Below are 11,868 nucleotides of genomic sequence, written 5' to 3' on the forward strand. Positions count from 1 at the left end.
ATTTCTTACGGTTTAGTCCCAATAAAATAATTTCCTTAATTTTATCTATTTTACATGCTTCATCAATTTATTGAGTCAAAACCGTAAGAAATCTCATTTTGAGCTAAGAATTAAAGTTTTTTAAAATAATGTTTTACATATTTTAGAATTTTTTGATAATTTTCTGGGCACTTTTTGGTCTTATCTTTCAGCACTATGTGTTGCAATATAATTATTCTGTTGGAAGAATATAATCAGTGGCGCAAGCCCTTCCTACGTTTTGCATAAGTACATTTCTTTTACCCTCTTCCGTTTGTGATGAGCTTCAAAAATTGATGAATTCCTTTTGGTGGGGTTTAAAATCGGAGGGGAAAAAGGGTATTCATTGGTTTGATTGGTCTAAATTGTGTCAGGCTAAAGATTGGGGGGCATGGGTTTGAAGGATTTACATGTCTTTAACCTGGCCTTATTGGGTAAGCAGGGTTGGAAATTGATGAGGTCACCAAATACTATAGTAGGTAAAATCTTCAAAGCTAGATATTATCCAAATGAGGACCTACTTTTTTTCCAAATTAGGCAATAATCCTAGTATGGTTTGGAGAGGTATTTGGAGTGGCCTGGATATCCTAAAGATGGGTGTTAGGTGGAGAGTGGGGAATGGAAGTTCAATTAAAGTTTGGAAGGATTCGTGGGTTCCTAATATGGATGGGTTTTGCATAAACTCGTTCTTAATCCCTGGGTTGGAACAATTGAAGGTTATCGACATGTTGGTGGAAGGCGGACGAGGCTGGGATATGAATAAGCTTCGTGGATGCTTTAGTGAATCAGAAGTACATGCAATTTGTGACATTATTCTACTGTTTCGTAGTTGTGAGGATGAATAGACTTGGCAGTGGGCTAAGGATGGGGTGTATAGTGTGAGGTCAGGTTACCGTGTGGGTAAGGGATTTGAGGTTAATGAATTGACCAATGCAGGGTGGAGGAAGTTATGGAGTTTGGAGCTCCCACCAAAGCTAAGAATGTTTCATTTACAGAGTTTGTGCGGGGTGTATCCCAGCACGGTCTAGGTTGATCCAGATGAGAGTCCGGGTTACGAGAGAGTTCCCCATTTGTGTGGAAGGAGATGAGATAGAAGCACATTTATTTACATTTTGTTGTTTTGCAGGTGAGCTTTGGCAAGTGGCGGGCCTGCCCATTCCGGCTCTAGGCGACCTATCCCTCGGGAATTGGTTGCTACAGATACTATCAACGGCAGGTAAAGAGGAGATTGTTAGAAGGTGCTGCGGATTACAAGCTATTTGGGAACATAGAAACAGGGTCTTATGGAAGATGGATTGGTGGCCTTCAGTTTTCAGCTAGCGAGCGGTGTATGACAACTTTTGTGATTGGCTAGCAGATCTTGCGGCAACTGACTTGCTGCTCCACCATGGAAGCCGCCCACCATTGGCGCAGTCAAATGAAATTCGGATGATGCAGTGTTCTCGGCGGTCTCTCAATGCGAATTAGGAGCTGTTGTTCGATATCATACATGTTCTTTTCTATTTTGCAGCAGTAGCCTAATCTAGGGACTTAAAGATCCTAAGATCCTGGAAGCTTTAGCAATTCGTACTAGTATGGTGCGGTTGTCGTGTCAGTCTTTCACCCATATTGAGTTTGAAACGGATGCCAAATTGGTTGTGGAGGGTATTCGATCCACAAAAGTGGATACGTCTGAGTTTGGCTCATTGATGCAGGATTGTAGGATTATTCTAGCTAACAATCCTAATTTTAAAATTTCATTTGTTTCTCGTTTAGCGAATGGGACTGCTCATTTAGTAGTTAGGCAGACCCGTTCCAATGCTAGCGATTATTTTTCTTCTGAATAGCCACATTGGCTTAGGGGTGTAATTTTCGAGGAAGCTTCCTCCATTATTTAATAAAGGATTGATTGCTTAAAAAATCAGAAATTTCTTGCGTAATTTACACTATAAAATAGCCATTGAAATCCTAGTTTTTGTAATCATTTTTGTGCGTATTTTTTTACACTATTTTGTGTATGGTTTGACAATAAATTAAAACATTTTATTAAACAAAAAGACAATAAATTAACATGGTATGATTTTAAAGATGGTGCCTGTTAGACGAGGTGCCGCGGCCTAATCTCCCGGGCGGATTGGGGGGTGGACACCTCATGGCGACGTAAGCGGTGATTGGCGGCGAAAGCAACCAATCGTGGAATCAAGCTGCTCGGCAGGACCGGAGCTCGGAGTATGGAAGAGTCGCCACCCACGAATGGGAAAATGAACACCGATCCCTTGCGGGAGACCGGTGAGGGTTCGAGAAACTTAGGTACGAGCCGAGAAGGCTAGCTCCTTTCCGGAGAAAGGCTACTAGGCACCCCGACATCGCTCGGTTATGAACCACCGGCCTCCTACTCAGCGTGTTAGGCGATAACGGACTAATCGCATATTTCTTTAAGTTTAAAATTCATTTGAAACCTTTTCTTTCTCGTTTTGAAAACCGTTTTGAGCATGTTTTATTGAAAGCCATTTTGGTAAAGAATCACCCATTTTGCATAAATTTAAAATATATAGGAGATAGAGGGGGAGAAGAAAGAGTTGGTTTATTCACGGTGTGATTTTAGTTTGTACTCTAGTTCTAAGCTAAACTCATTCCCCAAAACGAGTTTATTTATATGGTTCGTATCTTAATCGCCGTTGGAACGATTTAGGTACGTTTCAAAACCCCGTTTAATGACGTTCACTCGAATCGCCGTTGGAACGACTCGAGCGTTTGAAAATGTTGAGATAAAAGCTTTAACAGGAAAACGTGATTAAGCATACAAGTCAATTTATTTTGTTCAAAAACCATTTAGGAAAACGAATCAAAAACTCTATTATTTACAATTAAAAACAATTTTAATTACAAGGTTCGCTTAATCCGTCGTTGGAACGAATTAAGGTTTTAAAACGTGATGTTTTAAGAAATGGTTTAAAAATGTCAAGAAAACGTTATTTACACTTAGGAATATCTAGAAAAATTTAAGTTTAAATAAGCAAATTAAACTCTTTTTTTGTGATTTTATTTTCCCTTTTTCACTCAATCAACTCTTTATTCACACATAATTACACTAATGAACCAATTAAACCACAATTCACCAAGTAAAATTCATTTGGAATATATACATGTATACAAAAATAAAATAGAAATACATATATATATATATGATTTTATCTAAAAATAAGGATATATTTATATATAAAAATAAGTGAGAAATACTATATGATATAATAAAGAAAATGAAAAAGAATACAAAACTATGTAAAAGTAATGGAAGACCATAAATGCAAAAAAAAAATGATATAATAAGTATATAGAAAACACCCTCCCCAAATAATAGCTAACCCCCACATTTTAATAACCCAAAAATATATATACATATATACAAATAATGAATCAAAAACAAATTAAATTTCAAATATGGAATAAATAACTACATAATAGATAATTAATAGTTATATGACCCAAAAATAATTTTATAATCATATTACATACTTACATACTTACATATATAAGAATCAAATACCAAAAGGTTGAAAAAATGGGTTAAAAATATGAATTTTCGTTTTCCAGCAGATTACCGACGGAATATCCGTCGCCAATCTGCTATTAGTGACAGAAAAGGGAGAATTACAGCAGCAGTCAAAAACTTTCCAGATTCGTTCAAAAGCTTTAGATTAAGTCTAATTCGATCATTTTGGATCTCCGAACTACCAAAAATGGATCATAGTCTATGACGGAGTTTCCTAAAACGACGTTTTTATTTTCAAACGTTATTTGGAAATATCTTTTTAAAACTTATAATTACAACGTTTTTAATACCCGAACTACCTTTTAATCGGATCACGGTTCGTATTGGGATCTCAAAACGAGGTTTTTTATTTTAAAACAAAACCGAATTTTGACACGGGATAAAAATAAATAAATACGGGAAATTAAATAAAACGTGACAAATAAATAAATAACTAAATAAATAAAATTATGACATGAAAATAAATAAATAAAGGAAATAAATTAAATAAAATAAAACGAGTCTAGTCCTCGGATAATACCTCAAGTTCGGTATTGACGGTCGAAGTCGGTTGATTCCACAAATCGTGATTTTCCGGTTTTTTTGTGTTTTTCGTCTTTTTAGTAAAAATTTAACTTTTGGGAAATTCGGAATTTTTGAGAAAAAAAAAATATTTTTCTCAAAAAAAATCACTTTCTCTCTCTAAAAATATCTAGAGTGAGAAAGTCTCCAAAAATCCTCCTCCCAAATGCATGGGGATCCGTGCCTTAAATAGGCAACGGATCCCAGGAAACTTTGGGCGACGCCCGAAGAAAATTGGGCGTCGCCCAAAGCCGGTTGGGCGAACGCCCAACCTAGTTGGGCGAACGCCCAACTTATGTTGGGCGAACGCCCAACTATCGTTGGGCGCGCGCCCAACCAGCGTTGGGCGCGCGCGCCCAACTGACGTTGGGCGTTCGCCCAACGTCGCTCGGTGCTCGCCTAGCGGCTGTCGGGCGCGTTCGCCCAGTGGCCATCGGGCGTGCGCCATAAGCTGCCGGGCGCGCGCGCCCCACGGTCGTCGAGCACGCGCTTCGCGCTGCCGGGCGTGCGCGTCCAACGGACGTCGAGCGTGCGCCCCGCGCTGCCGGGCGTGCGTCCAACTGTCGTCGGACATGCGTCGGCTGCCGCTAGGCGCTCGCACCACGTCGCTGAGCACTCGCGAGCCGTCCATTTGACGACCGCGACTCACATTAACTTTTCTTTTCTTATTATATATTTTTGTTTTAAAACTTCCGGAATCAACCGCTTCGGCCGTCTTGTTTACAGGTTTTCGTCACAGGTCCTCCGATTCGGTGTCTACAGTTGCCCCTACTTTCAAATTTTAACAGTGATGTGTGTGTTTTAAAAACATTTTTTGCTAACGCAACACATGCAATGTAAAACATATAAAAGTAAGAGACACGTAAAGAGTAGGAGGAAGAATACCTGACCTTTGCGCTGCGCGTTCCGGCGTCGTTCTCGATTCTTTCCATCCTTGCCTTTGAATCGACTGTCGGCGGATGTTCTTCTTACGGACCCTAGCCTAAGTTGACTGCGGGTAAAAATGGCTCAAAAGCAACCTTGGTGCACGACCGTGAGTAAAATGGCTCAAAAGCGACCCTAGTCTACGACTGTGGGTAAAGTGGCTCAAAAGCGACCCCGGTCTACGACCGTGGGCAAAATGGCTCAAAAGCGACCCGAGTCTACGACTGTGGGTAAAATGGCTCAAAAGCAACCCTGGTCCATGACCGCGGGTAAAAATGGCTCAAAAGCAACCCCGGTCTACGACCGTGGGTAAAATGGCTCAAAAGCAACCCTTGTCCACGACCGCGGGTAAAATGCCTCAAAAGCGACCCCGGTTCACGACCGGGGTAAAATGGCTCAAAAGCATCCCTGGTCCACGACCGCGGGTAAAATGGCTCAAAAGCGACCCTAGTCTGCAACTGTGGGTAAAATGGCTCAAAAGCAACTCTGGTCCACGACCGCGGGTAAAACGGCTCAAAAGCAAAGGTTCTTTCTAACAATTTTGAATTCTTTTAAAACACCGTTGTCTGTATTTTCTCACTAGAGCTAGTGTCTTGGAGGTTTGAATGGTTCGATAGGAACGTCTTTTTAGTCCGGAATGATTCAAACTAACAATTATTTTTCTATTGACTGTCGTCTGTATTTTGACTGGTGTCGCTATTCTGTAAAAATTGGCTGTCGTCTGTAGTTCTATCTCGACATTATTGGTCATTGTCTGGCAGAAGCGCAGGCTGAAACGGACTGCAAATCGGAGGTCTGTGCGCCTGGTAATTAATTATTTACTTTTTACCTTTATGCACATCGTACCTTTTTCAATATTTACGGGAATATCATTCCCCTTTTCTATATAAGGTGGTGGGGTTTCATCCCTACCCCACACCTTCTCTCTCTTCTTTCTCTCTCTAACTTCGGATTTGGATTATTCTCGGGATGGATTTGGATCAATATGATGGCACGAAGGGCATGGAGGAGGGTTTCGTGAACCTTACTACAGTGGACCCTTTTCAGGACCCCACATCTCATCTGAGCCGGACCCGCTGTAACCAGGTAAGTACTTTCTTACTTCCTCGTCTTTTGACTAAATTTCTAGGCTTTAGTATCCCTACTTTGAACATGGTTTGCATGCTAACCCCTAGGTTGCCTTAGAATACCTTAGTTAGAAAACATGAATTCCTTTGCTTGCAAGTAACACTTTATTTGTCTTTTTGGAAGAATGTGAATTATATGCATGTGAATAGTAAAACTACGAACAATGCCTGTTAATAGTAAACCAAAAACGTGAATAGTGGAAACGTGAATAGTAAAAACGTGAATAATGCACGTGAATAGTAAAAACTTGACTAACGCACGTGAATAATGCATGTGAATAGTAAAATCGTGAATAGTAAAAACGTGAATAATGCATGTGAATAGTGAAAACTTGACTAATGCACGTGAATAGTAAAACTCGAATAATGCACGTGAATAGTGAAAACTTGACTAATGCACGTGAATAGTAAAAACTTGACTAATGCACGTGAATAGTAAAAACTTGAATAATTCTCTTTGCCAATGCGGATGAGAGTAGATCAAAGAATAATGAATTAATCAAATCCTATGCAAACAACCCTAAGGGAGAGATTTCACAAAATGACGGTCCAAATTGACAAGATGTCTCTAGGTTAGATTTGACCGAAAGAATAGCTAGATTAACGTGCTTTCATCAGATGCAAGCCTATGAACAACATTTAAACTTACCTGTTCCGTTCTTTCCAGTTCATCGACATTTCCGGGACTACGGCAGATATTCATGTGTGGTATTCCATGCTAGGCACCGCGGCGAGAGCCCGTGGGCGAGAGTTGGGCTTTGAGCCCTTTATTTTAGCGCTACCCCGCGCCAACGGGGTGTGCGACCGTTTCGGCCTACGGGCCTTATGCGAGAGATGGGTTGACTCGACCCACACCTTCCACCTCTCATTCGGGGAGATGACGATCTCGCCCCGCGACTTCTCTTTACTGACCGGGCTATGAGGGAGTGGTACTCCGGTTCCCTTCTCCTTTGATACGATGCGTCCACGGGTTGACCGTGCTAGGTTGGCTGCTTTGATCGGGCCGGGAGTTTATACGGGTGTCAAATCCACCCCGGCGAAGTTCATCACTACCTCGAGGCTTTTGAGTCGTAGGGACTTTTGTGGGACCGACGACACTGATCTTGCTGTCCGCAGCTTCCTGGTATATGCTTTAGGCGAGACGATCTTCCGCACCAAGAGTGGGACGATACATGCGGGTCTTATTCAGGCCTTCAGTGATTTGGACGCGGTGGCGTTTACGATTGGGCAAGAGCGGGTCTAGCTTACCTGTACAAGTTTTTGGATCTGACTTGCCGGAAGCGCAAGGACTTCGGCGGTTACACTTTTGCTCTTCTGGTACGTGGTTCATCCTTAACTTGCCCCTTTTATCTTCTTCGCACCTTCTGTTCATAACCTTTGTTTTTACAAGAAGGTTTGGGCCTACGAGAGGCGGATTCTTCCCAACGAGCGTCGGCGCAGGCCACGGGTAGTAAAGCCCCCACTTATGGCTCGGCGGAGCGAGTTCGATCTAGGTACCGGGGAGAGGCAGATGGTGGCGCAGCTCCTAGATTGGATTGATTCACGGACCTTGGGGCAGGCAAATATCTTCTAATCGCACTAGATTTTTGTTTGATCAGTCCTGACTTTTTCTTTGTGCTTTCAAATTAGATTCAGGTGGGACGACCTTGACTTCGGTCCCGACCTTGACTTCGGAGCAGCAGAGCGTGCTTACCGGCCCTTGCGTGCGGGCATGGTACTTGGGCGACCGGGGCATCACCGGGGTTAGTGCCTCGCATTGGACACCAGGCGAGATCCCCGCCTCTATGTTTGCGGTGCGGACTATGTCCTTATCGGTCATTCATCGGGATTTGACTCGCCGCTTTGCTGGTAGAGATGTATGGGTTTATGCCGGGGGCCGTGTTCCCTATTTATCGACATTATTGAGCGCGAGGGATGCCCCAGCGGTGGCGATGGAGGCTGTCGCTGCAGTCTTTGGTCAGGAGGCGGTTCCGGTGAGTGGTTCGGCCTATTTATTTTTATTTACGAGATGGTCAGGGGTGTTTATTGTATCTCCCACACGTCAGACTTCTTCGATGGTGCCCGAACTCAGACGTCTGCGAGCGAGCCGTCCTATTATATCGGCGAGTCCTCCTGCGCCGCCCGACCGGAGAGGTCCCCTTTGGGCGTACCTATCCCTGACTTTGGGAGGGATTTCGCGACCGTTTGCTATGACCAGTCCGGAGTGGCTTATGCCGGTGTCGAGATGGCCCCTCCTGCCTTTACGTCGAGGATACCGTTTGATCCCTCAGACGCTCTCCAGACTTCGAGGGAGACGTGCACCGATTATGTGGGGCTATCCGGTTTCTTTAGAGATCGACTCAGCTTGCGTTGCGCCAGCCACCTAGTATGTATCTTTATTTTATTTTAGTGTAGTGGAATGTATGCACATGTGTATGTATGACTTCTATTCTAGTATGTATTTCTTTTTTATATCTATTTTTTCTTTTTTTTTTTTTTTTACAGAGCGATCTCCGTGCACATGAGCTGAGACAGAGCGAAGCGCTGCGGGAGGCCGATGCCAGGGTTGGCCAGGTGTATCGGGAGAGGAACGACCACTGGTCCGGGGTGATGCGGGCGGAGACTGCGGGACGCCTTGCTGTTGAGGAGAGGGTGCGGGAGGAGACCGCGGGGCGCCTTGCTGCCGAGGAGAGACTTCGAGTCGCCGAGGAGACCCTATCTGCGGAGCGGGCGTCATATCTGAGGGACTTTGAGGCCCACTGGGATTTCCCTCCTTATTAGGCTTATCATGTATAGCTTTGTAGCTTTTATTAGAATTACCCCGATGTATAGCTCGTGTATAGGGAGTGGGGTAGATAGTACGTAGGCTTTTTATTGTGAAAAGAAAGGTAAGAAATGTATAACTCATGATTCATATTATCTTGCATTCAGTAAATTATAACGATCCCAATCATTCTCTTCAAATATACTCATGCCTTTATTTATTTACAAACAACAGAAATACTTAGCCTCTTATACATTATTTTTATAATTGCCCAAGATATAACTACCGTTATCAGGACCTGCCTTTTTTCGGTTTTCAGATCCCAGTGATTTTTCGTCTCTCCTTTTACTATCCCGGAATTTTCAAATGAGTGTCCTTTCGGGTTTTCACCCATTGGGACGTCCCTTATTGTTGCATAGGCCGCCCTTTGCGGGTTTTCGACCTATCGGGAATTTTTCTTTCTTTCTTTTTTTTTTTTTTTTTACGAAAACTATTTCTTGAGCCTATCCAGATTGGTAGGTTCGGAGAACTCCATGCCGTCCATAGTAGTTAACTTCACCGCTCCTTTGCTTAGTATCTTCTTCACGAAGAATGGCCCTTCCCAGTTTGGCCTAAACTTGCCCCTCGGGTCGGTGTGCGTCACACGGATTTGTTTTAGCACCATATCCCCTTCTTTGATAGGGCTGGCCTTGACCTTTTTGTTGAAGGCTCGGGCCATCCTTCGCTGATATAACTGCACATGGTAAAGGGCCTCCATCCTTTTCTCGTCCACCAATGCTAACTGTTCATACCGCTTCTGCACCCATTCCGTCTCGGGAATCTCTGCTTCTACTGCGATTCTCAACGATCGCTTTTCAACCTCAATCGGGAGAACGGCTTCTGCACCGTATACCAAGGAGAACGGCGTTGCCCTAGTTGACGTTCTAAATGTCGTGCGATAAGCCCATAAAGCGAGCGGGAGCTGTTCGTGCCAATTCCGATGCGATTCTACTGTCTTTACGAGAATCCTTTTAAGGTTCTTATTAGCTGCCTCTACTGTGCCATTAGCTTGCGGACGATACGGAGAAGACCTATGATATTCAATACCGTACTCTTGGAATAGACTTTTCACTTCTCCTTGAAATTGGACCCCATTATCCGTGATCATATGATGAGGCACTCCGAGCCTGGTGATCAAGTGCTTTTCAATGAACTTCCTCATCTGTTTAGACCCCAACTTGCTAAATGATTCTGCCTCCACCCACTTGGTGAAATAATCAATAGCGACTGCAATGAATTTGTGCCCGTTCGAAGCATTAGGCCTCACCTCTCCGATAATATCAATGCCCCAAGCCGCAAACGGCCAAATGGGTGCTAACACGTGCAGTTCCATAGCTGGTAAATGATTATAATCTCCGTGGATTTGACAATCATGGCATTTCTTCACATATTCGTTACAATCTCTTTCCATGGTGAGCCAATAGAAGCCTTGCCTTATGATTTTCTTTGCTAACACCGCTCCTCCCATATGGGCTCCACAAATTCCTGAGTGTACTGACTCCATTGCCTCACGGGCTTCTCCCGCATCCAAGCACCTCAGTTGTAAACCATCGGTGTGCCTTTTGTAAAGCAAGTCGTTGTGGATGACGAACTGCTGAGCTAACCTTCTAATCACAGCTTGATCCCTAAGTTCCGACTCTGCCGGGTATGTTCCACTCTTCATGAAGTTTACGATATCGAAATACCAAGGTTTTTCATCTGCCCCTAATAGCATTACATCTTCGTAGCATGGTTTGTGAGACCTCTTCAATACCAAAGGCTTCGAGGCAAGGTTCTGAGGGTTATCCCATACTGATACCAAAGTGGCCAAAGCATCCGCTGCCTGGTTCTGTGCTCGAGGAATGTTATAAAAACGACATTCGCTGAATCTTAGTGCCAACCCTTCTAGCTGGTCTAGGTATGGACGTAACCTTTCTTCCCTCACTTCCCAGTTTCCTTGTGCCTGTTCGATGATCAGCTTTGAGTCGCCCCAGATTTCAACATATGATGCTCCCAGTGCTGCTAATGACTCCAACCCATAGATGCACGCTTCATATTCGGCCATGTTATTAGTGAGAGGGAAGGATAGCTTCTTTGCCATCGGGATCCTTTCTCCTTCTGGTGAGATAAGTAGCACTCCTACTCCGGCTCCATTCGAATTAACTGCTCCATCGAAGAACATTTTCCATGGTATGACTTCTATTGCGTTCAAGTGCTCATCGGGGAAATCATAGTTTATCTCTTCCTCTTCTGCGTTCAGAGGTTGGTTGGCCAGAAATTCTGCTACGGCCCTCCCCTTGATGACCTTCTTCGTTACATATTCAATATCAAACTCGGACAAAAGCAACAACCATCGGGCTAGCTTCCCTGTTAAAGACGGAGTTCGGTACAGATACTTCACGGGATCCATTCGGGAAATAATGATCACTTTATATGATTGAAAATAGTACCGTAGTTTCTTTGTTAGCCATACTACTGCCACGCACGTCTTTTCGATCATGTTATACTTAAGCTCGTATTCCAGGAACTTCTTACTCAGATAATACACCGCGTGCTCCACACCGGTGTCTCCTTCTTGGGCCAACATTGCCCCTATAGATCGCTCCTCGATCGCCACATAGAGGAGAAGCGGGTTTCCCAGTTTAGGCGGTCTCAGAACTGGCGGATTAGACAAGTAGTTCCGGACGTTCACCAAGGCTTGCTGACACTTATCATTCCAAATCGTGGGTTGGTCTTTCCGTAGCAACTTAAAGATTGGCTCGCAGATTGCGGTGAGTCTTGCTATGAACCGACTGATATACTGAACCTGCCCCATAAACCCTCTCACTTCTTTCTCATTCTTTGGCGCTGGCATTTCTCGTATGGCTTTCACTTTGTCGGGATCTACCTCAATTCCCTTGTTTCCGATTACATAGCCTAAGATTTTCCCCGATGAAACGCCGAAG

Source organism: Euphorbia lathyris, chromosome 5 (assembly GCF_963576675.1).
Source record: "Euphorbia lathyris chromosome 5, ddEupLath1.1, whole genome shotgun sequence".
Lineage (NCBI taxonomy): Eukaryota > Viridiplantae > Streptophyta > Magnoliopsida > Malpighiales > Euphorbiaceae > Euphorbia > Euphorbia lathyris.